The 24,404-nt window shown below is 42.8% G+C and overlaps 2 protein-coding genes across 7 annotated transcripts in view; one reads left to right on the top strand and one right to left on the bottom strand.

Moving 5' to 3' along the window:
- LOC144781059 (uncharacterized) overlaps positions 1-20,000 on the bottom strand; it is a 376,284-nt gene extending 356,284 nt beyond the window's left edge. For 2 of the 3 annotated variants that reach the window (XM_078659688.1, XM_078659690.1), the window contains exon 1: positions 19,798-20,000. The gene's annotated coding sequence lies outside the window, so the exon portion shown is untranslated. Of the gene's footprint in view, positions 1-19,627; positions 19,745-19,797 lie in introns of those variants that run through there. The other variant, XM_078659689.1, reaches the window with a different exon arrangement.
- A 35-nt stretch (positions 20,001-20,035) lies between these two features.
- Positions 20,036-24,404, top strand: part of MIS18BP1 (MIS18 binding protein 1) — a 538,190-nt gene continuing 533,821 nt past the window's right edge. For 2 of the 4 annotated variants that reach the window (XM_078659687.1, XM_078659685.1), the window contains exon 1: positions 20,036-20,283. The gene's annotated coding sequence lies outside the window, so the exon portion shown is untranslated. The remainder of the gene's footprint in view (positions 20,284-24,404) is intronic. The other 2 variants (XM_078659686.1, XM_078659684.1) reach the window with 1 other exon arrangement.

Below are 24,404 nucleotides of genomic sequence, written 5' to 3'. Positions count from 1 at the left end.
GCAATACATACTATCATAATTTGTAGAACCCTGCAAATAATCATGTTTTGTAAATTTAGCAGACATTACTAAGTCAGACATCATATTGTTAATACTTTCAAAGTCCCAATCATCAGCAAATGAGTTTGGTTTTGCAAAGTCACTCAAAGAGATCTTGATTTGGTGTGGATATTTCAGGATCTCGACCGGACCATAAATTTCATAGTCAGTGTTGTCCCAGGCTACCCCACCAGGTATTGGAATTGCTGTGAAGTTCGCTGAAGAAAGTTCTGAAGAAAGTTCTCGTTTCTCGACGTGTGAAGATGTGTGTGGTTTGAGGACCAAGTTGATGTTCTGACTTGCTGTGTCCATTTTAGCATATTTTCCCTCAATGAAGCGTCCCAAAGTAAATACCATGATGAGCCAAAGTATGAGGATAAATGCACCAAAACCCACCCAAAATTCAATCCATGGAGTAACCAGATATGTTTCTTTCAGTTGTTTCAAAAGTTCCTTCGCTTTGTCTTTAAAGGATTTTGATGATGGCTGTGTCTTTTGTTCGCTGAAACCGTCAGAGGAATCATCGAAGTTGATGAAGTAACCGGATGCAGTTCTGTCAATTGTTCCAATTGGTTCAGGATTTTTGTTTCTTGCATTTTCACTTGGTACTTCTGTATAGATTGGTGTGTCTCTACTAAATGTCTTTATTTGGGTTTTCAGAGGTCTAAGTTCTATTGCATTGTTGCATAGTCCTTGTTGTTCTTCTGTAGGCGTTTCGAATGTGATGAGCCTCTTTGATAGGACCTCTGTACTGGTAGCAAACCTTGGTGTTCTGCTACTTATTGGGAGTCCACTTGGCCTACTGTTTGTTATCGGCCACATGTTGTGGTTTTACCAGGTCGATGGATACAACTCGGTTCTCCTTTTTTCCAGCAAGTGGCGGTAGTACAACTGATCTTGTCCCGTTGACAGACAAGACAGGAACTGCTTTTCTGTAAGAAGGCCCAAATTCCTTCTTTACCGCGATCTTTTCCCTGACTAGATCCCCGACTTTTGGAATCCAGACAGGTCTTGCTGGGACAGGTGGTGATTCTTCAGTGGTTGTTGGCTGTTGTTTCAACTGTATGTTGCTCAGGTCTTTTCTTGTTTTGTTTAAGTCCTGCAAAATAGCCAAACGGTCTTTGACATCAAAGGTTTTTTCTATTACCACTGAAGTCTGACTATCAAGGTCAGAGATCAACATCCTAGTTCCGAATAATAATTCGTACGGACTGAATCCCTTCAGAGAATTTCTTGGCAAGTTATTTAGACTACGTTGGACACTTATTAGATGTTTGACCCACCCAGCTCCCGAACCTAATACCTTTGCCGTTATAGATTGCTTTATGTCACGGTTTTTTCTTTCAACAATTCCGTTCCCCTCAGGGTGAAATGGACAAGAGTACCGCAATTGCACGCCCATGCTGACCATGGCCTCCTTATAAGCCCGAGAGCTAAAAGCAGGACCATTGTCCGAATGCAGAATGCCAATTGCGTATGTGCCGATAAAGACCCGCAAATCTTTTATAACAGTTCTGGCGTCAGCCGTTCGCTGTGGCCACATCCATATGAATCTCGTGCATGAGTCCACTGCGACCAAGAAATATTTATAGTTGCCGTCCCTTTGTAAGGGACCGCAGTGGTCTAGATAAACACAGGCTAATGGTTTATCCGAGATTAGAAGGGGCGTCTGTGCTGGACGTCTCACAGTTGATACTTTCATTTTTTGACATATTTCACATGCTAGAACATAGTTCCTTGTTTGTCTTCTCATTTGCGGCCACCAGTATCTCTGTTTTAATAATGATACTGTGGCTGAGACGCCAGCATGGGTAGAAGCAAGCCCTTCGTGTGCCGCTATTATTAGTCCTAATCTGTGTTCCATGTTTGGAATCGCCCTATCCCCCACTCCAGGGATTTGAGCAAAAGGAACATTGTTTTCATCAGTTATGTATGAGTATTTTACTGGAAAGCCTTTAGGGAGTGGTTCTATCGAATCCTTTTCTGAAGCGCTGACAGCTTGTAATATTTCGCTGTCTATTTTTGTTTTTGACCGGGTGATGGCAGCTACGGAAGCCGTTTGCACAGCTGCCTTCGCGGCCTCATCAGCCAATGAATTCCCTGCAACGTGAACGCCATCACGTTGATGACTCAGTGTATGTATCACGTGAGTCTTTGGTAGTTCTTTTTGTAAAAGAGCTACTTGTTCCCAGAGAAGTCTCTGCTTTATTGGTGCATCTGTGTCATCTTTGTAACCGTTCTGAATCCATGTCTGCAAATCCTTGTTATATGCTTTGACGCAGAAATATGAATCTGACACTATAAGCGTCGGGAATTCGCGATCCGCATTATCTAGCGCCATTTTCAAAGCTAATATTTCAGTTTGCATTTCTGAATTAGTTTCTACTGAGTGTGATTTTGTTAATAGAGGTCTTAGTTTACCTCCGTGCCACACTTCTTTTGTAATCTCACATGTGGGATTGTATGCATGTTCTCCCCAAACGGAGGGTTGAGCATGTCCGTCTATAGATTACACAGGCGTAATGTCTTGGAGGCAGAATGTCGATTGGCAGAGGATACGTTTTTTCATATTTTAGATTTTTTAATTCTTCTAGTTCTGGATCAAAGAAGTAGTATACTTTGTCCGTTGTGATTGAATGTACCCATTGCAACCAATCTGGATCCAATGTTGTTGTTGGTAAATTACACGGTGTTGTTAATGCCTCGAAGGCTGATTCAGCTGTTCTGACTGTGATATGTCGACCATCAGCTATGTCTTTTTCTCTAGCTATTGCGGTTTGAACTGCTTGAACCATTTTTCCTTTGTTGCTGAATCTCTGTTCAGCTTTTGTGTACAAATGTGATTTGAATGCAATTGGTACCTTTTCTCCCTCATTAGAGGTCAGGTATGTGTATCCGCATTTCCCTGGGATGACTCGGATCACAAGGTTGCGTGTATTATCACGGGTTTCTAATTTTGTTTTAATTAGCATGTCTGTTTGTAAGGATCTCAAAATTTCTGTGTGAGTTTGAGTCCAACTGGATCTTTTAAAGTCTGGTTTAATTAGATCGTAAAGGGGCTTGACCCTTTCTGCGTAATTAGCAATGTAAGTTCTTCCGAAATTTAGGAAGCCTAGAATTGACTGTAGGTTTTTTAGTGTTTTAGGAGCTTGGATTACGGCACATTTCTCTAGGAAATTGTCTGCCAGGCTTTTGCCTTCACTTGATAACTCATATCCTAAGAATAGGACCGTCAGATGGGCAATTCTGGACTTTTTGAAGTTGAATTTGTAACCCTCTGCAGCGAAACCAAGTATTATGGTGTTCACTCTTTTCAAGTGAGTCTCCAAGTCATCATCTGTTAAGTAAATGTCATCGACATAAGATAATGCTTCATCATCATATTGTTGTAGTAATTCTGTTACTCTCGCTGAGAATACCCCCGGGCTATTCTTGTACCCCTGGGCTAACCGACAGAATTGTTTTTGAGTGCCATTTACTGAGAATGCAGTTAAATATCTGCTCTCTGGTGCTATGTTTTGACAAAAGAATCCGTTGGAGATGTCCAAGGTTGTTTTGTATTTTTTGCGCACTATGTTATTCATTAGTGCAGCACTGTGTGAGTTTTGCACTGCAAAGGTTTTGCAACATGTGTTAAGGTGTCGGTAATCCAAAACTAGACGGTACGAATTGTCTGGTTTGGAGACCGGAAACAAAGGATTGTTCATTTGTGAGGTGCAAGTTTCAATCACCCCTTGGTATTCTAGCTGATCTAGTATTTCATTTACTTGTTTTTTAGCTTCTTGCTTAATTGGGTACTGCCTTTGTGCAGTTGGTTGTGATTTTAGCTGGACTTTGTGAGGAGGAGAATCCTCATCCCATCCTACGTGATTTTTATATAAAGCAGGTGCTAAGGCCACTGCCCACTTTCTAGCAAGTGTGTATTTTTTATGAATCGGTATTTGATTCGAGAAGGCAGGCATAATTACTTCTTCGCCATGAGGGCACTCCCTGACAAACTCCGGTGGCCAGTCTTTTTCAGCTAGAAGGATGTCATAGCCCTTGGATAGGTTATCCCAAAATAGTCCCCTTATTTTCCTAGTCTTATCTCCCTCTATACGTAATGTTATCTCGTATATTTTGTGGGGCTTGCTAACTCTGGTATCTGCAGTTTCCACTTGAAGGTATTCATTCGTGTCCACTGTCTCCAGATGATTCATAAGGACTTTGCGAGCTATGCTCACCTCTGCTGCGCTGTCTAGCATTGTCTGAGCCCACTCTCCGTTTTTCAATTGTGTCCTCAGTATTCTCGGCATTGTTAACTACCTTGATACTGGCTACCTTCTTTTTTGGAAATTGTGATTTCTTTTTCAGTTGAGCAGGTTCCTTGTCTTTGGACTTGGCGTGCTCTTCTGATCGTCCTCTTCTTTCCGATTTCTGCGAGGAATTCTGAAAAGATTGAGAGGGACGTGTATCAATGTCTTGATATCTATCAGGTTTTTTAATATTATCCCTATTTCTAAGGTTATATCTATTCCCAGAGGGTTCACTCTGAGGTGACCTTTGTCTCGGGTTTGGAGATTTCTCTCTTCGCCTAGGAGACCTTCCTCTGGACTGGAATTTCTTTTCTTTAGGATTGGATTGTTTGTTCCCATCCCAGTTCTTTTTTGGTGAATTATTATTATTATTAAAAAACATTTTTTCTGGACTTGTAGTCAGTTGCGGTTTTACTGGTATTCCACCTAGACTATCTCTGCCTCGTTCTTCATAGGATTTTTCTATGATTCTGGCAATTTCAGCTGGTTGGTCTGCTATATCTGTCTCTTTTAACCTCTGGCGGATCGCCACGTTTGCTGCTTCACCCTTTATGTTGGCTAGTAATATAGCCGAGACCTGCTTGAAGTCTTTCAGTAATTTCATACCAAGAGTTAAAGCAGGTTCTGGACCATATTCATCTTGAATTTGTTTTAGCACATCTGGTATTACCGAAATGGATGGAACACCGTGCGTTTTTGTGTAGATGGAAGCAAAGACTGTACCCCAAGTGTCACAGTCCTCAATGTGTGGTGCGATTCCCATTGGGAGACATATAGTCAGAATCCTGTGTTTTTCTAGCGGGGTGGTGTCAGGAAACACCGCCTCTATTTGGGTGATTTTCTGTGCCAACCAGAATGGTATCTGTTCCCTTTTAGCTGGAACCTTACCTAGGCAGGATTGGATGTTCTGTGGTGTAATTTTATTTGTGTTCCCCTGGTGAGAGGTCAGCTGTGGTAGTTTAATCGCTGGCTGAATTGTAGAAGTCCGCATTACATACTGAACTAATTGTCTGTGAATTTTTAGTAGTTGTTTTAGCTGTATTAATAGCTCTGGTGCAGTCATCTCGTCGATGTCTGGATGTGGTGTGTATCCGGCTAAGACCGGCCACGTTGCTCCTGGTCTTCCTAAAGGACCGAGCCTTGTAATGTGATTATTATGTTTTAGGGCGCCATCAAATAAGAGCAAATGCTCTTGGAATTTGAGTGGTACTTCCACCTCCTCGAAAGGAGTGTACGTTTCAGGAGGTTCCTCTACTTTGTAATAGTGGAAGTACTTTGTTACAGCATTTGCTGCTGGAAAATGTATCCATGTATAGTATACCTCTGTCTGCCGACATTCGTGTGCCTCAATTACGAATATGACTGTGCCACCTCTAGGTGTCAGTCCATTTTCTATAAGTTTTAAGGTTATAGATCTCCTTTTGGCGACCTGGATGAGTATTATATCCTGGTCTGCTGCTTGCATGGTAGCATCAGCATCTGCTATTTCAGTAGCTAATCTAATTGCCTCTCTTTCTCCATCACTGTCTCCCATTTTACTGACAGGATGGTATTATTTTTATTTGCAGATCAGGTTTCTTTATGGAAACAGAGATTAGATGCACAATATTCTGGAACTGTTTTATCCTTCAACGTTGACTAGACCAAGAACCGTACATAGGAGTTCCCTCCTGCGAGGTTTTGGAGGATATAATAACCTTTCACCCACTCCAGACGTCTATGGAGTATTTGGGAAAAGGGGTCTGAGTGAGAAAGCACGACTGAGTTACTCTAAATGTCTTACGTTAGTTTTATCGCCCTTTCCAAACGCGTTGGGCGCCATGTAGTGTAGTTCCTATTTTCCCAATAGGCTCTGCGCATTGGAATAGTACCTACAGCAGTAAAGGCCTAGGCCAGACGTTAACTAGGTCTACTACTGTCGATACTAGACTTAATTTTTGGGTTTGCCAGCTAAGCTCAGAGTTCGCTAGAAACTTTCTCGAATGTTCAAGGAAGGATTAACTTCCCTGATTAGACAAGAAGGGATTTAGTTTCTGACAACCATAGAACATGACAACTTTGCTCTCCCCTAATCAAGAGTCAATCTCGAGAGTCGTGTGAGCACAAGGCAATTATTTTACTCAGTCAGTACGTGCATTCTTAGTCTCATCAGAATGTAGAGAAAAGGAAGAGACGGGCGTGTTCAATAAAAGGTGTTATTTATTGATCAGTCTCTTTTCTCGTACAAGAGAAATGGATCGATATTATTGCGATACTTATAGTTAAGTAAAGTGCATACATTAGAAGCAATAGTATAAAATAATACTGTAAAAACATTGATATGGTTTCTGAGCCATATGATGTTTAAAATGATTAAAATATATTTACATACACATATACATTTGACTAAACGTACTCAACTGGTGTTTCTAACTACGCCTACCCCGTGTACCTGACCTAAGTCTAATGCGTGGGCGGGAATAGAAAGTTACAGTTTAAGTTAAGTTTGTTTTTGCCAAGTGAATAACTAAAGAATTCTCTAGGAGAAGTTATTCAGTTCTGTACCTGGAATTTAGGATGAATGAGGAATGGTATCTCTTTCTCTGCTCTCGATATTCCAGGCTGCCTGCGAGGGCTACCCGGAAGCGCCGGTGCTGGGTCTCTCGGCTTGAGATAGCAGCGCGTCTCTCAGCGCGTCAGGAAGGCGGGGCTGCTGCCTGCGGGGTCTGCTTCTGCTCTTGGCTTCGGCAAGGGTGGCTGCTCCGTCTTGTCACCACGCGTGTGTTTGCATAGGGCAAGGTCGGCAATATTTATACCTTAAAGGTGCCGGGATTGACGTAAGGATGGACATAGGTACGTCAATAAAGATGTCATACGACTTGCTCGTTAGCACATTCTTTACTAAAGTTCTCTGTGAAATCAAAACAATGGCCGCACGGATTATCCAGGTTGTCATAGGTTTGATTTGTTATGAGAACGTCGTATGCCTTATCAGGGGCTGGAGGAATATCGCTTGTCTAATTAGATCTCAAGCGTTATGACCTAATCAGATAACACGTTCCTGTGCCGTAGTGTGACTGCGTCAGATAACGGTATCTGCATCATGGGGGATTTCTTGCCTCATGGGCTGACTGTTAGTTAACTAGCTAGTAAGTTTAACCAGAATAGGGTCAGGAATAGGGGGATCGATTCAGAACCTATAGAAATACACGACACCTTAGGCCCTGATCCCTGCAGGAGTGCATCCTAATCCCCTACCCCCACCAGTGGTGCCCTTCAGGTCAGGGACTCTTTGGAGTGGTGTCGGTATGCTCTGATCTAACTCTAAAAGCAGAGACTTAGAAAATGTTTCAAGAAAAACTGCCTGGAGAACAGACGGAAGACCAAGACCAACCTGCCAGCCAATGCACCCAAGGTGGATCACAGTCGGCCTCACTTTGCGGTAGCTCCCACAACGTTCCTCTCCGGAGCAGCACATCCTCTTAGAACGGTGTCACCATTATCTTAACTTCAGCATAACTGATTGAAAAAAATCTGTCTTTTTATCTTGTACAATAAAAGAACAAAATTGTATATTTATATGTGATTTCATTGCAATGGTTTTAATTAATTGTGCAACAAAAAGTATATATATATATCTATCTATCTTCAACACGACATCTCCAGAAAGGTGTCCGCTCTCGTGGAGCTCTCTTTGGTTATAGCATGAAGCCTCGTCCCTCTGGAGGAATCCGACTTCCCAAAATCTGTTGAAGTCAGAAGGTAAGAATCGTCATTGCAGGCTCGTCCAGAGGCTCCTTGGCAACCTCTCATCAGGCAGAGCTGCTGCCTTGCCCAGCAAAAGATTACCTTCTCCGGGACATTTTTCAAGACCTTTTTCTAAGTCCGAAAGTAAGCAGAGATTGGGCACAATCCACCCCTTGTATCCAAACCCACGCTCCATCGCAGTCGGCCTCAACTCTTGGCCCCACCAGAATTTGGCAGTTTGATCTTTTAGGCACTACATTTCACTAAAAAAGCTAAAAATCATAACTTTGGTTCTACTGATTGAATTTAGTTTATTTTGATGAAATTTAAAATGTACTCTTTTTCTAAATCGGTTTGGGATTTTTCTTGGGTTGCATTTTCACTTTATTGCTGGTTGTGTGCTGCATAAATACTTCACACATTGCTTCCAAGTTAAGCCAACAGCTTTTGTGTCAAACCCACGAGAGGGTTAAGCACAGGTTAATTTAGTGACTTTTTGTGGCTCACCTTGACAAGGATTGGGTTTATAATTTTAGAGGGGCTTCCGTCTCTCTCAATAACCCGATTTCTTACTTGCTTCTACTGAGCAGTCTCCCAAGTAGTGTATTCATAATTTCTTTACCTTCCACTGGCATACACTCATCATGCTATTTGTAAAATGTATATATATTCTACACACTCAAGCAGCGATAGAGTTAGTCTACGTGCACTGTTGCTACACGTTTTCATAAAATATATAGTTATTTAATATTCAGTTTAAATAATTTTCAGCTGTATACTGTAAGTTTAGGTATTGATCTCCCTGCTTTATCCACCATCATCCTGTTAGCTGCTTAGGTGCAAGGTAGAAGTGCAGGATTCTAAATTCAAAAATAAAAAAAGGCTTTCAGAGTTGCTTTTACTTTCTGTTCATGTCACTGCCTTCATGACCCTCTGAGGCGGGGGGAGCTTGGGAAGTGCCAACAGTGCAGAATAGCAAACTGGCTGTGTCCGCAGCTACCTTTGGCAGCCCTTCATTCAAATTCATGTGTGCTGTGGGTATATTATGGGAAAACAGACTGGGTGCTCATTTTCTGTGATTCATGTGCTATTGGCTGCAAAGAAAACAATGGTCCGCTACAAGCTCATTTAGACAGACATGTATCTTTGCTGGTAGCATAACTGCCAGTATATTAAATACTTCCAAATGCCACAATTAGCCAACACAGCCTTATAGACATACAGACGTAAAGTTTACCATTCTCAAATCTGGGTGGCAAATATTGTGCTTGGTGACCCTAGTGGTCATAAAGTGATTTCACCCAGCAAACCTAGCCTTACAGGCTGTGGTTCTGCTCTTGACCCGATGAGTCATAACATTGTTTTTCTTCGTTTGGGCTTTAGTTCCACTTGCTAACATTTATCCCAGAGACAATGCACGCTTAATTATTGAGGAACGGTCATTTGATGAAACTTAAAATAGTTAGTTATTGAGAATCCAGACGCAACAGTTTGGATCAGATCACAGCAACTGCAGAGCAGGAGGACGCCCGAAACTGTCCAAGGCTCCGGGCCCCGGCTCCCCCGCTGACAAAAAACGACTTCAGAGGACCCCACTGAGAGGCTCCCCCCAATTAAAAGGATTACCAGGAGCAAATCACTTACGGAAAGTTTAAATGAACTGCCCCAAGACGCAGAATTAAGGGGGTCAATCAGATATTTATTCAGGACAAACAGAGCTGTTAGCATCAACCAGGGCATCACTAAGGTTGGCCAGGAGCAGTCAGCCGAGAATACATCACGGCACGCACAGTCTCTACTCCACACTGCCTCTCCCAGGGGATACTCATCACTTTATTTGATGCCCAGTAATGAACAGGAAATGGCCAACCTGGACTCCAAACAACTCAAAAGTACACCAACAAACGGACCACCCAGTGCACAAAACCTTTACATACCCATAGATAAAGGCGACAACGCCACCAATGGCACGGACCACGCATCTGCACTAAGCAAAGCCACCGACCTCGTAGTAACAAGAGTGCAAATCTATCAGTCAAAGTACCATGATCAAGGCTTGATTACTAAGAGCACGGGGAGCAGAGTGCCAGCTCTATCTCCTACAAGCTCTCTGCAACAATCAATTGTTCAGTCCCCAGTCTCCAGTGGCAGGGGAGCGCACATCTTCATTTCTCCAAAACCTAGGCCAAAAAATTGAGAGAACACTAGAACGGACCCAAAACCTGCTGGGGTGGGAGCAAACGGGGCCTTCATGGGCCACCAATGCAAAAGCAGACTATCATACCTTTAATGACAGCCCAGAAGCAGACTCCCGGAAATCATTGATGATCGAAATAAACAGCAACACCAATAAAGCTCTATTGTGGCAGTCAACTAAAATGGAACTCCAAATAGATCTTCTGCAATAGATTGCTAGCCGCCTAGTTAACGTAGGCTCCAGAGTCGAAAAGCTGGGAAACAGGATCGACAAGTACTTGCTATCCAACCGAGGTGAATGCTCATGCTCCTGCTCAATCCTCATGGAAAAATGGGCATTGCTTCCCAAGATCCTAGCAGACATAGTAAAGACGGTCGAAGGAATAGGGGAAACACCGCCCGCGAGCAATACAGATGACAGGACAACAGCAAGCGGCCACTATCAGGCAGTGGGACAAACGGAAGCAACCGAACAGGGGCTAATGACATCGGCCGGACTGGATCGAAAAGTGGCACAAAGGAGTGAGGTCTCTGTCCATAATGGCCTTTTTACTTCATTTAGTTTCTTTAAAACCATGGCATGAATTTTATTGAGGTTTATTATCAATTAATTCATTCGGCATATGCCGTTGTCTCTGCAAAACCCACCAGTGTAAGGTCTATTAAAACAGGATCACCAGCATAAAAAAAAATTTGAGATGCTTTCTTCACCCACTTTTGGTGAAAATGTGGATTTTCCACAGCCTTGGTGGGCTGAAAATCTGGATTTTATTAAAGACACGGAGGCTAATATTATGCAATAAACCCTTTTTTGCCACCACTAAGCTGCATCTTATAAGCTTCTATAACTTAGAATTTTAAAACATTCAGACATAATAAAATAGCCCAGAAGCTAGTCCACTGCCTTCTTTTATGAACTGTGAACTAGGATGAAACTTATGCTCTTAATAAAGTTCCTTGAGTTGATCAAAAACTTTGCCTTTCATAAAACCTTCTTGTCATAACTTCATAGAAAACGAATAATCCAATGAAAAAAACTCAGTGATTCCTTAAACCTGTCCTGTAGTGGAAGAAACAATATCACCAGGGATGGGCGAAACACCTGGGAGGGATAATATTAGCCTCCATGTCTTTAATAAAATCCAGATTTTCAGCCCACCAAGGCTGCAGAAAATCTATATTTTATGTCAAGACCCGAAGGCCAATATTATGAAAGTTTAAAGCTTGCCTACCAAACAGTTAGCTTTACTGTCAATCGTAAATATAATAAATAGTTAACTTCTGAAAAGAGAATCCGAAGACCAATCAGCACAACGTAAAATGTCTTTCAGACTTCCACCAACCATACAGGTTTTAGAAGCAGCCATACCTCTCACTGAATGAGGACCAAACATACTTACATCTACCCCAGATTTTTCATTATTTCTTTCACTCATCTCGCCAGAGTGGGCGGAGAAACTGCCTTACGTGGATGTTTGAAAGAAATAAAGTAAGTAACTGGTCCTCTCCAGGGAGTCTTTATGAGTTTGTTCTATTTTCATATTCCTTCACGCACCAAACCACACACAAGTTTTCTCTTTCATCAAGGTATGGTTAAAAAATTGTCAAAGAATTACTCTTTGTTCTCTATCTTAAATGAAAGCAAATCCCCTCAGGTGTAAAACACCTACTGGTCACCTCCAAAGCCCGCACATCTGAAACCCTATGAAAAAACAAGCACAACAACATTATCAGCTTGAAGGACAAATCCTTTAGACTCAAAACAGTATTATCATTCCAGGAGTCTAAAATAATTGAGTACTTTAACAACATCCCAAAGGGTACAATACCTTGTTCCTGAAGCTTTAGCAATCCTGATGCTCCTCAACAACCTCCTCACCATAATGTCTTGTCCTACTGAAAGACCATTCACCAAAGTGTGCCCTGCTGAAATAGCGGATCTATACAAGTTCACTGACATACAAGCTAAACCTTTAGAAAATAAATCCATCAAGAAATGAAAGGCCTGTACTAAATCTGCTGAAACAGGATCCAAATTCCTCTCCACACACCAGCTACGCCACTTTCCCAAGGCCAATCTATATGCCTTCCTAGTTCCAGGTGCCCATGATTACTCAATGAGTCTTGAAGCCTCAGATGAAAGACCTGGCTTTCTCCAAACTCTCCTGAAAGTTTCGATGCCACCAGCTGAAGTTGCTCTGTTTCTACCAGACCACGTACCTCCCCTCGAGGCCCTCGTGAAATCTCCAGAAATACATGCAACACCACCGGAAAATCTACGCTCATTTTCAACATTATCGGGTACCATGCCCGAAAACTCCAAAACTGGGTGATCACAACCACGGTCTACCTCCATTTGCGAATCATTCCTGTCACTCTGCTGATCATGGCAAAAGGAAGGAAAGCATAAGGATGAATACCTCTCAAATCCCGCAGAAAAGCATCTATTCCGGCAGTCTCTGGATCCGGAAGCCAACTATAAAATCTCTCCACTTGAGCATACTCTCTGTTAGCAAAGAAATATATGTGAAACATACCCCATAAATGGTCCAAACTCTTGAACACACTCCTGTCCAGCACCAAATCGCTGAAACTTTAGAAATTTCATGAAAACCAATCCGCAACTGAATTTGACATTCCTGGAATGTGTATATGTGACTCCCAGGCTCTTGGAATGGCAATGCCCCCACCACAATAACAGACGCAGTGGCACAATAACAGACGCAGTTATCTTGTGTGTGAGCTTGACATTCTAGTCATGGGAAGGAATAGAGAGGAACAGGATAGATTTCTGTTGGAGGTACTAAGAATGTTGGAACGTTATGGGTTGACAGCAAAACAGTCCAAGCACAAGATTGCAAGGAGGACCGTAACGTATTTAGGGCATGAGATCAGGTCATGAGGGGTTAGTCCTAAGTCAAACTTTGTGGATGCTATTAAAAAAGCCCCAGTACCCCAGAGTAAGGATGAGGTAAGATTTTTTTTTAGGTCCAGTCGTGTTCTGTTCCAAATGTGTCTACAATTTCTCTGAGAAATGTTTTGCATTCGGCTACTACTTAAAAAATAAAGTGTAGGTTTGTATGGACTGATGAGTGCAGGCTCTGCTCTGATGACATTAAAAATGATATTTGTTCAGCACCAGCCCCTCAAGGTTTTGAACATAAGCTCAAGAGCTTCATCACCACAGGTGCAAGTGGTAAAGTATTGGGTGCTGAGTTGTCCAAAGTGCAGGAGGATGGAACTGAGAAATTGGTAGCATTTGCATCCAGAGCACTTACTCCAATGGAGGAAAGGTACTTCGTTATTGAGCAGGAGACTTTGGGGTGTATGTGTGGGGCCTCAGACACTTCAGACAGTTTGCGCGGGGTACCAATATCATATAGAGAACCGACCATAAACCTCTCACTAAAGTCCTCACGTCAGAGGGTTTAAGTAATGTGTCCCACAGAGTATCACACATGTCCATGCAGCTGTTGAATTTTGTTTATGAAGTTAAGTATCTGCCCTGTGTTACGTAACAAAATTGCAGATTTTTTTAGCAGATGTCCGTCACCAATGGAAGGTGAAGTAAAGAATGATTGGGATGATTGGTTGGTGGCATCAATTTTAGGAGACAAATTGCAAAGCATTACTCGTCAAGAATGGGTCAAGGCTATTTCCCAGGATGATATCTTAGTTACTGTTTTCAAGTATGGTCAAGAAGGTTTGCCAGAGAAAGCTCACTTGTGTAAGGATTTTATTCCATTTTGGGAAGTTAAGAACTAGTTATCTCTCGAGGAAGAGTTGTTGCTCAGAGGAGGCAAATTGATCCAGCCGAAGGCATTCCAGACAAGGTGATTCATCTTTACCATGAAGGATACCTGGGAATAGTGAAACCAAGTGCAGAGTTAAACATTCTTACAGGTGGCCTGGGGTGTATAAAGAAATTAAGAGGGTTGTCAGAGAATGTGCGAAGTGTATTAACGCTGATAAAACTGTAATCACCCGTAAACCACCTTTACACCCTATTGCAGTTCCGAGTATGCCTTGAGAGAGAGTGGGGATTGACATTTACGTTCCTGTGAAGGATGTTAATGGTTTGCAAAAATAAATTCTGGTGATAATTGATCATTTCTCCAAATGGCCAGATTTCAAAGTAGTCCAAAATGCAGATTCGGAGTCATTGTTATGTTTCACAGGAGAGGTATTTGGACGTGAGGGGTTACTGAAGGATATCATCTCAGACAATAGGGTGCAGTCTGTGGCTGACTGTTTCAAAGGTTTCATAAAGAAAACTAGAACTGTTCATAGAATCACATCCCTATATCATCCTGAAGGCAATGGAAGCGTTGAGCGCTTTAACGGGGTTATAGAAGGAATAACTGAAATGTCAAACAGTAATGGAATGGATTGGGAGGATGAATTAAGGAAGACTGGGGGGGCCTGTAAAGTTACCCAGTGAGAGTCCACAGGGCATAGCCCATTTTAATTGATATGGGGAAGATCACCATGTTCTAAAGATAAGACAGGATGGCTAAAATGCACAAATGTTGTCTCATGGTCAGCAAGGAGGGTGAAAGATTCCCTATAATTGAATCAAGCGAAATATAAAAACACATACGACCACTAACAGAGTGAAAAATTGTGAGCCTGCATGTGGGAGATGTTGTTAAAGTAAAAAAAAGGGAGAATGACTTCAAAGGGGGAAAGTAAATATTCCTCTCCATCTTAAGGTAGTGAAGATTTTATGTAATTCTGAGCTACTCGGTGACGGTTCGGAAGGAGATGGTTCTGGTAGGGATACTAGCTTTGGAACCAGGGTGTGTATACAACCGAGAAAATAGGATTGGGCTGAAGTTGTCATTCCTTCTGGGGTAGTGATTGAGAGTTCCACACCTATGTAGGGACCAATATCACAAGAATCAACAGAAAGAGTTTACACCATCCCTGTACCACAAAAGCCGGGTGCAGTTGAAGTTGATTGTATGGGTTCGGATTGAGGAGGGTCCTAGAGGGCGATGGACACAGGAAAGGTGGAAGTAACCAGGGCAGGGTGGGTATGTGTTAAATCCTAACGCCTGAAGGATATTACACATATTTGCAATTAGGTGCTTATGAGTTTTTTGTGGAGTATTTAATCTCTTTAGAATATTATCAGAGGGGTTTTAGACTCCTCACTGCAATATGTTTTGCACAATTTTAGGTTATAATTTTTCTTATTGGAGGGTTGGAGGGGTTTTAACTCCTCACTGTTCTTTTTTTAACACAATTGTATGTTAGAAAAGTTTTTCTATTATTTGTAAGAAAGGGGAAGTGTTATAATGTGTGTGAGCTTGTAGGTGTTCTGGGGCTCGAGTTTTCTCCAAGCTTGTAGAATGCTAGGCTCAAAACCAATCTCATGTTCTTCACCCGCAACATCTTATCCTGGAATACCATTTTCAAAAACTTCCACAACGTTACTTCCTCCTCCTCAATCCCACATGGGCACCAACTAAAAATCTTCCCTTCAGCTTGTTTTGATGGCTCACTCACTATCTCACTTTACAACAACTGCAAAGTCCTGATTCAAGCCACCGACACAAATCTCTCCCTTTTTGACCACCTATTTCCATCCCTGCTCTCCTGATCCCTGGCACTCCTATCCCTCTAGACTCCTCTCCTAACTCCTCCCTCAATTCTTTCTCGCCTCCCCTTATCCACCGGAACACCTGATTTCAGTCCTCCCTTGGAACACAGCCGTCCCCCCTGGCAGTCCTGTTCCCGGCCTTCACCCCTGCCTCTCCTCCCCCCAATCCTACTTCCCCCATCTGGGATACTATCCTCAAGTCTCCTTCCCAGCCAATGGCTTGCTCTCTCATCCGCACCCCTTTACCAACCTGGAATTCTGCAGACATCTGCCCCCTCGCCAGGTTAACCACCCACCCTATCCATTCCATCTTTCCAATATCCTGACTTCTCAGCTTTCAAAGTGACTTTCTCACCTTATGCTCTTCCTTCTTAACCTCCCCCGCTCCCTTTTTTATGCATCCTGGACTAGCCTCTCATTTCTCTCCACCCTTCATCACTCCAACACTCCAGAACTGCTGCTTGAACCACTATCCCCTTATGACAAACTCCTCCCTCCACCTCTCCCCTTTTCCCCTAATCTAGCAGAACTTTACACTTTCTATAACCACCAACCGGGGCTACCATCCTTTTCATGCTTATTTCCAGCCCCCATACACACACTACACCCAGCACGCGCACCTTCTCCACCTCTCCCTCTTCTCTACCCCCGACTTTCTGCCTTCCTATGTCCCACTTCTATCCCCTTCCCCCCTGTCCTCCCACTCCAAACCTCACCTTTCTCTTCCTCAGCTAGAAGTCAATACTTCTGTTTTATTCACTGTATGCACAGATAATTCTCTCTCCTCCTCAGCTGCACTGACAAGTACTTCCAATCAACATATCTTGACTACTCTCCCTCCATTCTTTATTCCTACATCCACCCCCTCTCCATGCTCTCACTCAAGTTGAGCCCTCCCAACCATCGAACATCCCAACTTTCCGTTTCCAGCTCTGCACTCCCATAAAAATAAAACTAGGAATCCTCATCTCTGTATTTACCAGCTTGAAACTTCAATTGCCCACCTAAGTACTAAAATTTCCACTCTTCCCAACTCCCTACTTCCTTTGGCGAGCACTCACATCCCCAAACTCCCAAGTACCCTGCACCCACGCCCCAAAAAAGCCTCACACAATCTGTCACCAACTGACATTTCCGTATACAGGGAATCATAGTCTCTCAAAGGCTTCAAAGACATACACTAACAATCAGCAATAGCAATAAATTAAATGCGAGATGGCCCATCCTCCAGTTCCCAACCATTCTAATATCCTAGTCATTCTGTTATTCTTGGCTACCCTAAAAAAACTACTTGCTTTTTACGCAACATCAAAAACAACGGCCTGGATATTTTATGCAACACAGCTTTGAGCTCTCTTCCAATCTTAGAACCCTACGCCGATGTCACTGCCCTGACCAACGCAATGTCTCACCAGTCTATCATCTGTAATTGATAATGTCGCTCCTCTGAAAAGTAAAAAGAAAAGACCTACTCCTTCTGCTTTGTGGTTTAATAAATCAACCTACAAAGAAAGGAAACACTTGAGGAACCTTGAAAAATTAGGGAGACATTCACCTTCCACCACCAATCTATCCAATCTCCGCTTCCCAAAATCACGTTACCACAAACACATCTTTCATTAAAAAGCGGTGCACTTCGGAACCCTCATAGATTCTGCCAAAAACAGATCTAAAACGTTATTCAACCTTATCAAAGGCACCAACATCCCTCCCACCATATTTGACGACACCCCCACCCCCCCAAGATAGCAGCAAAATTTGCAATATTCTTTGATGAAAAAGTTAAATCACTTGTGGATAGGTTACCCATCCTACCACCCCCCCCCCCCGAGAAACCGCAAATCCCAAGTCCTGTGGCAGAACTTTTGACTTCATCACAGAAACAGCCCTCCTTGAAAGCATTCTAGACACTAAAGCTTCTAACCATTCCATCAACCCCAACCGCAGTGACATTGCCATTAACTTTTACACCCACACACTCCTCTACTGGACCAGTCTGATAAACCTCTTCCTCAACCAAGGTTCCCTTCCTGCTGCCCTTAAAACAGGAGAGGTTACCCCACTTCTTAAGAAATTTCCGGCTGATGCAAAAGATCTCAACAACTTTCGCCCTATCACCAATCTTCCTTTTTTTGCTAAAATCACAGAATGTTGGGTGGGGAAGCAACTTTTCACACATATTAAGGTCGACTCCCTCCTGGGGGGGGGGGGATTTCCAATCTGGTTTTACCCAAGGTTGCAGTACAGAAACAGCCCTACTTGAAGTGATTGATGATGCCCTGCAAGTACTTGACTCTGGTGAATCCCGTCTCCTGATCCTTCTTGACCTATCAGCAGCCTTTGACACTGTTAATCACAACTCTCTGTTGAACACTTTAAAGCGAAGAATGGGTTTTGAAGGCGTAGTGCTCAAATGGTTCAAATCATTCCTCTCAGGCAGATCCAGATAATCAAAATAGCTAATTGCCTCTCCACTTCAATGGCTATTGGACAAGGTGTCCCTCAAGGCTCGATCTTCATGCCCACACTATTCAACCTCTACATTGAACCGCCGGGTAATTTCATAATAAATCTGGGATCCATCATCACCTATATGCAGATGACATCCTAATCTACCTAAAGGTTACTTCCACACATGACAATTCAATGCTCATCACCACACTCAACTCCATCCACCACTGGCTGTCTACTCATTACTCATCAACTAATACTGAATCCTCCCAAAACAGAATTCCTTCTCCTCTCGACCTCAATATCTCCTCCTCCTATCCAATCTTGGATGAACAAGCTGAACAATCTCAACAACAAGCCTATCATTGTTTACAGTGCTAAATCTCTAGGCATCATCCTAGATAATAGGCTCAACTTGCAGGGGGGTTCGGCGCTTTTTTCCTGAACAAGACCTAAAAACCTTGCTCCAATCATTGGTTCTTTTCATATTGGACTACCAGAACTCCCTCTTTGCTGGCCTCCTCATTTCCCACCTTCCCCTCTAAAATCCATCCGCTACTCAGCAGCTCGCTTCGTATATGGGGCTAAAAGAAATGATCACATCTCACGCATACTGTTGTCTCAAAATCTCAAGAGGCTCTAGGGTCTAGACCTTCACTTAGTGCAGGAAAAAGTACTGCTCGAACTGCCTACCTTCAAAAGGGAAAAATGTATGGCTCAAGCATTCTCTGGTAATGCGACCAGAATCTGGAACTCACTTCCTCCATCCCTCCAAACCACCACCTCTTTCCCGACCTTCAAAATAGATCTTAAAACTATCCTCCTCCAAAGACACTTCCTGGAATAACCCAACATATTTCTTGACTATTATGAACATCTAGCACTCACATGAGGACAACTTTGTAAATATGTATTTTACTCCTGTTCTAACCTAACGCTGACACCTTTTATATTTTTTACAATATAAATATGCAACTTGTTAGCGTTGTAACTGCATATACGTAACTCTTTAGCGTGTTCAGCCAATCTTTGTGTACCTATAACTGTCTATGTAACTTGTTAGCGTGTTAAGCCTATCTTGTGTATCTTTTGTAACTTACCTGGTTCTTTTGTAAAACGCTCTGACACATTTGAGTAAAGTTAGCGATATAGAAAACTGCATTAGATAAATAAAATAAATATGAGGTCACTGGGACAGAGGAGACGGGAGGTGGACGCGCGTCGCTGTACATACGGTGTAATTGAGGTTCAAGTTGTTATTAAAGCAAAGCTTTCAACACTCCCTGCGTGGATTCATCATTACAATAGTACTCACGTGGTAGCACTTTGTGTCCCATGGCTGAGCGTGGCATACTACATTAGACACCGACCGCCGCAACCTCTTAGTTACTTCTTACATACTGCTACGTGCCTTTGATGCCCTCTATCACAGGCTGGTACCAATCACTCTAACAGTTAGTAAAGCACACGCCCCCCAACACTGACCTGACCATGCCCGGGACCGCTCTCGGCTGTTCACATGCCTCAGCCTGCTGTCCATTAAGTCTTGAACTGCTGTTCTCGCTTCTTTCCAGTAGGGGGTGATCGCACCTTGCGTGTATAGAGTTCGAACACAAGCACTGATCTGTTTTCAACGACGGCCCACTTGCGGCTGGGCAATCTTTTCCGGGGTAATGGGCCGTGCAGTGTCTTCTGGGATTTGCTATACTTTCCAACCAATCCCAGGACTTTATGAAGCGGCCCCACAGTCTATGCCGCCCTAGATCCGCCCATTAACCTGTCAATCACATTTCAAACTAGTTTTCTGAAGCTTGTCCGTACTGTTATCGTTTATTAAAGACTGGTGTAGTCATTATATTTGAGTCGTTAATATTTCTAGACACAGTAAGCGAAATCCGATTCTAAAGCTCGTAAAGCTTCACTGACGGGCTGCGAGCTTCCCGCCTGATTCAGGATGGCACGGAAACGGAGGTAGGGCATGCGAGCTTAGCTATATTATAGTGTTGTAAGGCTCTACGGGTTAAGTCGGGAGGGAAGGTTTTTCAATCAATTGTCGCTCTACTGTTTTCTGTGTTGTTGTGTTATGATGATGTCGGAATAGGCTGTAGCCTGTGAGTGCTCAATTTATTTGCACGCGTTACTGACTCAGCCAGACCACTTTTTTGTACTTTGTGTTAAAGAAGGATTTGTAGCCTTTAAGTCCCACCTCCTTATTGCTTGTGTTGAATGTGGTGCTGGGTAATGCCGTGTTACTCTTATCCCGGACAACCAAATAATGCAGTAATATAAGAACCAGAGTTGTACCCTCAGTGGCAAGTTTTGTTTATTACCTTCATTCTTACGTAGAATAATTACTTTAGTTAAGTCATTTGAGAATAATTGTTTGTATCCAAGTTGTCATGTATAAGTAACAAATCTTGCAGTATTTTTATAGTAAGTGCATTTTATTGAGAATCATTTCTAAGTTACTAACCAATCCTGAAATGGTATAAACCATTCATTTCCAGGTGATGATGGTTTAAATTTCCGTTTTTTTTTATTTTATTTTAGCCATCATTAATTTATAAAAACAGACATTTGCCCCGCCCCTCTCCCCCACCCTCTGCTTGATATCTCGGGCTATCTTAAGGTTGAATTATTATGTAATATCAAAGTAAAGTTGCAATTACCTATAACGTTTCCAATTCTTTTGACTATGTGTCGTGTGGCACAGCAAGCGTAAAACATACTGCACACCCAATACAGAGTGCGTGGACAGTGTCATTGTACACATGTATGCTAAAAGTTTGCTGTGAGGGGTGGGATATACATAGCAAATGCAGAGCTACTCCAGAAGAAAATCAAATGGCAAATTAGTAAACCAGTCTGAATTGAAATATGTTCTCTGCAGTACCGTATAGCGTCCTTCAAGCCTGAAACGACAAACAGGGAGTATTCACCTCTTGTAAGGGATGAGGCAGTCTTATCAATCGGGATTCTTGTAAAACACGACTACTCACCCGTAAGGGTCTCAAGGTGCTGAGTGGGAGGGAGCTGCAGGGTCCAAGAGCCAGGTCTTGAGGTCCTTCCTGAATTGCGACGGTGATTGCCTGATATGTAGAGGCAGGGCGTTCCAGGTCTTCGTAGCGAGGTACAAGAAGGATCTTCATCCAGCCGTGGTCTTCCGAATCTGTAGTACGGTGGCCAGTTGGGTGGAGCGGAGATGTCTGATATGAGTGTAGAAGGAGAGGCGGTGGTTGAGATATGCAGGTTCAGTGTTTGAAGGGCTTTGTAGGTGTGTTAGAGGAGCTTGAAGGAAATTGTTTTGTTGATAGGTAGCCAGTGAAGGTCTCTCAGGTGACAGGTGATGTGGCTGCAGCGGTGAATGTTTAAGATGAGTCTGGCGGAGGCGTTCTGGGTGTTCTGCATTTTCTTTAGAAGTTTTTGGGTGGTGCCGGCATAGAGTGCGTTGCCTTAGTCAAGTCTGCTGTTGATGAGCGCATGGGTGACCCGTTTTCCTGGACTCAGAAGTTTAAGGACGAGATGTTGATTTGGCAGTTAATTGAGAGCGAGGAGTACAGGATAATGCAGAGGTTTCGTGTGTGGTCTGTGGGGGTTTCCGAGCACTGTGGGCCCACAGGAATTGTATGAAAATGAACTGAATGCGATATCCTCATCATCTGGGGAATGTCCCCAATCTGCACTCTAGTTTGTGATTCAAATATTCAAAACTAGAGTACAGATTGGGGACGTTCCCCACATGACGGGGATATCGCATGCAGTTCATTTTAATATACCTCATACTCTGGAGGATTAACCAATCAGCACCAACAAATAGAGTACATGATTAACCAAATTACTTGTGAGTGCGTTAGTCTTATTATCATGTGACTCCCAGGAGTTGTCCCTGGCAGAGGGGGAGGAGCCCAGTATGAGGACTTCAGTCTCTTCTGGGTTGAGCTTGAGGCAGCTGTCCTTCATCCAGGTGGAGACTGACTTCATCCTGTTGTGTAAGTTGCTCTTGGTGGCTGTGGGTTTGTCTCTGAGCAAAATAATTAGCTGGGTATCGTCGGTGTAGGAGACGGTGTTGAGTCCATGGCTTCTGATGATGGCTGTAAGCTGGGCCATGTAGGTGTTGAAGAGAGTGGAGTTCAGGGAGGATCCCTGAGGCACTCCGCAGGTGATATTTGTGGATTCTTCACTATGTAGCGCTCTGTTGGAGGGAAAATCTATTAATATAGTAAGACAAAACAATTTTACTCAATAATATGGTTTTAATCAATCAATTGGGAAAATCAGCCAGTCTTAAAAACAGTTTCTACTGTCTGCCTCTCGTTGTGTAACATATAGAAATGTGGTTACTTTTTCTGTGACATCTATAGTAATTACTGATGTCCTGTCAAGTTTGAGTCTGCAAGGAAATATAATCCATTTGTGTTTCAACGCCGTTACATTGACCATACAGCATTTTATGTGTATTTCCAAAAGCTCATTTACACTATTGCCTATGTATTTCTGCAGAATCCACAGTTATCTTTTTCAGCACGCTAAGGTATTAGCCTAGGCCAGTTCACTACTTACATAGGTTTAAAACTAATCCTTACCTGAAATGTTTGTTTTGGGGTTTGTGATTTTATATGTGTGTGTTTGTGCCTTTGGAATGTATTCCTATTATTTCCTTACATCACCCCCCCCTCTACTTGATTCTTCAACTATCTTTCCAACCTTCCCATCTACTGGGGGGGTCACCTTATGCTCACTACTCTATCTGTTGACATTCTTAGCGCTTTTACTAACCAAAAAGGTTCCTCACATTTTAGCTGTCATCCTTTTACAATAAGCTATTATCACTTGGAAAATAAGACTTGGCAAGAGTAATAGCACCACCAAATGCTACAAGGCCTTAAACAACCCCGACATCCAGGACAGCACCCACTTAAATCAACCCATGAACCACTCATCAAGGGCACCCCCCTCGTTGACCATTTTCTTTTGTAGATTATACAATGTCTGAATGGCCTCAGCCAAAACCCAATTGTCCACCAACACACACTTCCCCTTTCATGGCCAGCTATATAAACTTTAATTCCAGTTCTTTTTCAAGATCAATTGCGGGGGAGCTCACAGGGGGCTTGTAAACTGCATCTGGGCCTAGCCAGATTCCCCCTGGCTCAACCCTCTCGTGGCCACCATAATGACTGCCACCACTCGACTTATAACCACTTGTCTTATTAAATAGTCTATGTTCCTATAGGACTTCTTTCGGAACTGCAGTACTATAGTATTCCAAAATTAATTTTGCTTGGTGCTGATGAAGCAAGATCGATGGACGCCCCATGGTAAGTCATGTAACTGGAAGATGTTCACACCTGGTATCACCAGGGAGGGGGTGTGTAGAGTTATGAGGGAGCAGAGGCCATTCCAGTTTGTGGTAGTTGCATGTGGAGCCGGGCCCTACACATCCAATAGTGATCCATCAGGCTGGAGGTGCCACCCTACATATCGGCATTGTAGGTGGTAATCTTGAAGTTGAGGTTGCTCCCCACCCATACTGTCCTATTTACTCTAAAACAAATAGAAAACTGTATTAATTCCATTGCTATTCTAGGGTTATTTCTGTATGTTTTCCTCCCACATTTGTTATCATTGGCCTATTATCGTATCAAATCTTAGGTATCCCATAATGATATTGCTCTACATGTGAATTTGGCTCCAGTGTGCTAATTGTTATGGGCAAATACTGATCCCATAATGCTAAGACCTGGTCTACTTGCACACTCAGGGGATAGAGGGTTAACTAAATAGTTATGACATTCAGACGATGGGTAAGACCTTTAAAAAATGCCTCAGTGTAATACTCTTTTTCCCAATCTGTGTGCGCTCTATTTTGCCCTGCCTTCTTCATTCTTGATATCTCTTCCATTATCTCTTGTTTCTCGGTCATGACTTGTAGGACTTCAGGGGTGGTGTCAGATCTTGTTGTGTTAACTGTTGCTGATAGAGGGCTTACATGCGTTGGTTGTAGCTGTGCTTTTATTCTGTATAAAAAGAGGTGCAGGAGACAGCATGTTCTATTTGGAGATGCCTCTTTAGGGTGAAGCAATCTGTCCATT

Source organism: Lissotriton helveticus, chromosome 9, assembly GCF_964261635.1.
Source record: "Lissotriton helveticus chromosome 9, aLisHel1.1, whole genome shotgun sequence".
In the NCBI taxonomy this organism is placed as follows: domain Eukaryota; kingdom Metazoa; phylum Chordata; class Amphibia; order Caudata; family Salamandridae; genus Lissotriton; species Lissotriton helveticus.
The sequence above is the reverse complement of the archived record's forward strand: the minus strand, read 5'-3'. Positions and strand labels throughout refer to the sequence as shown.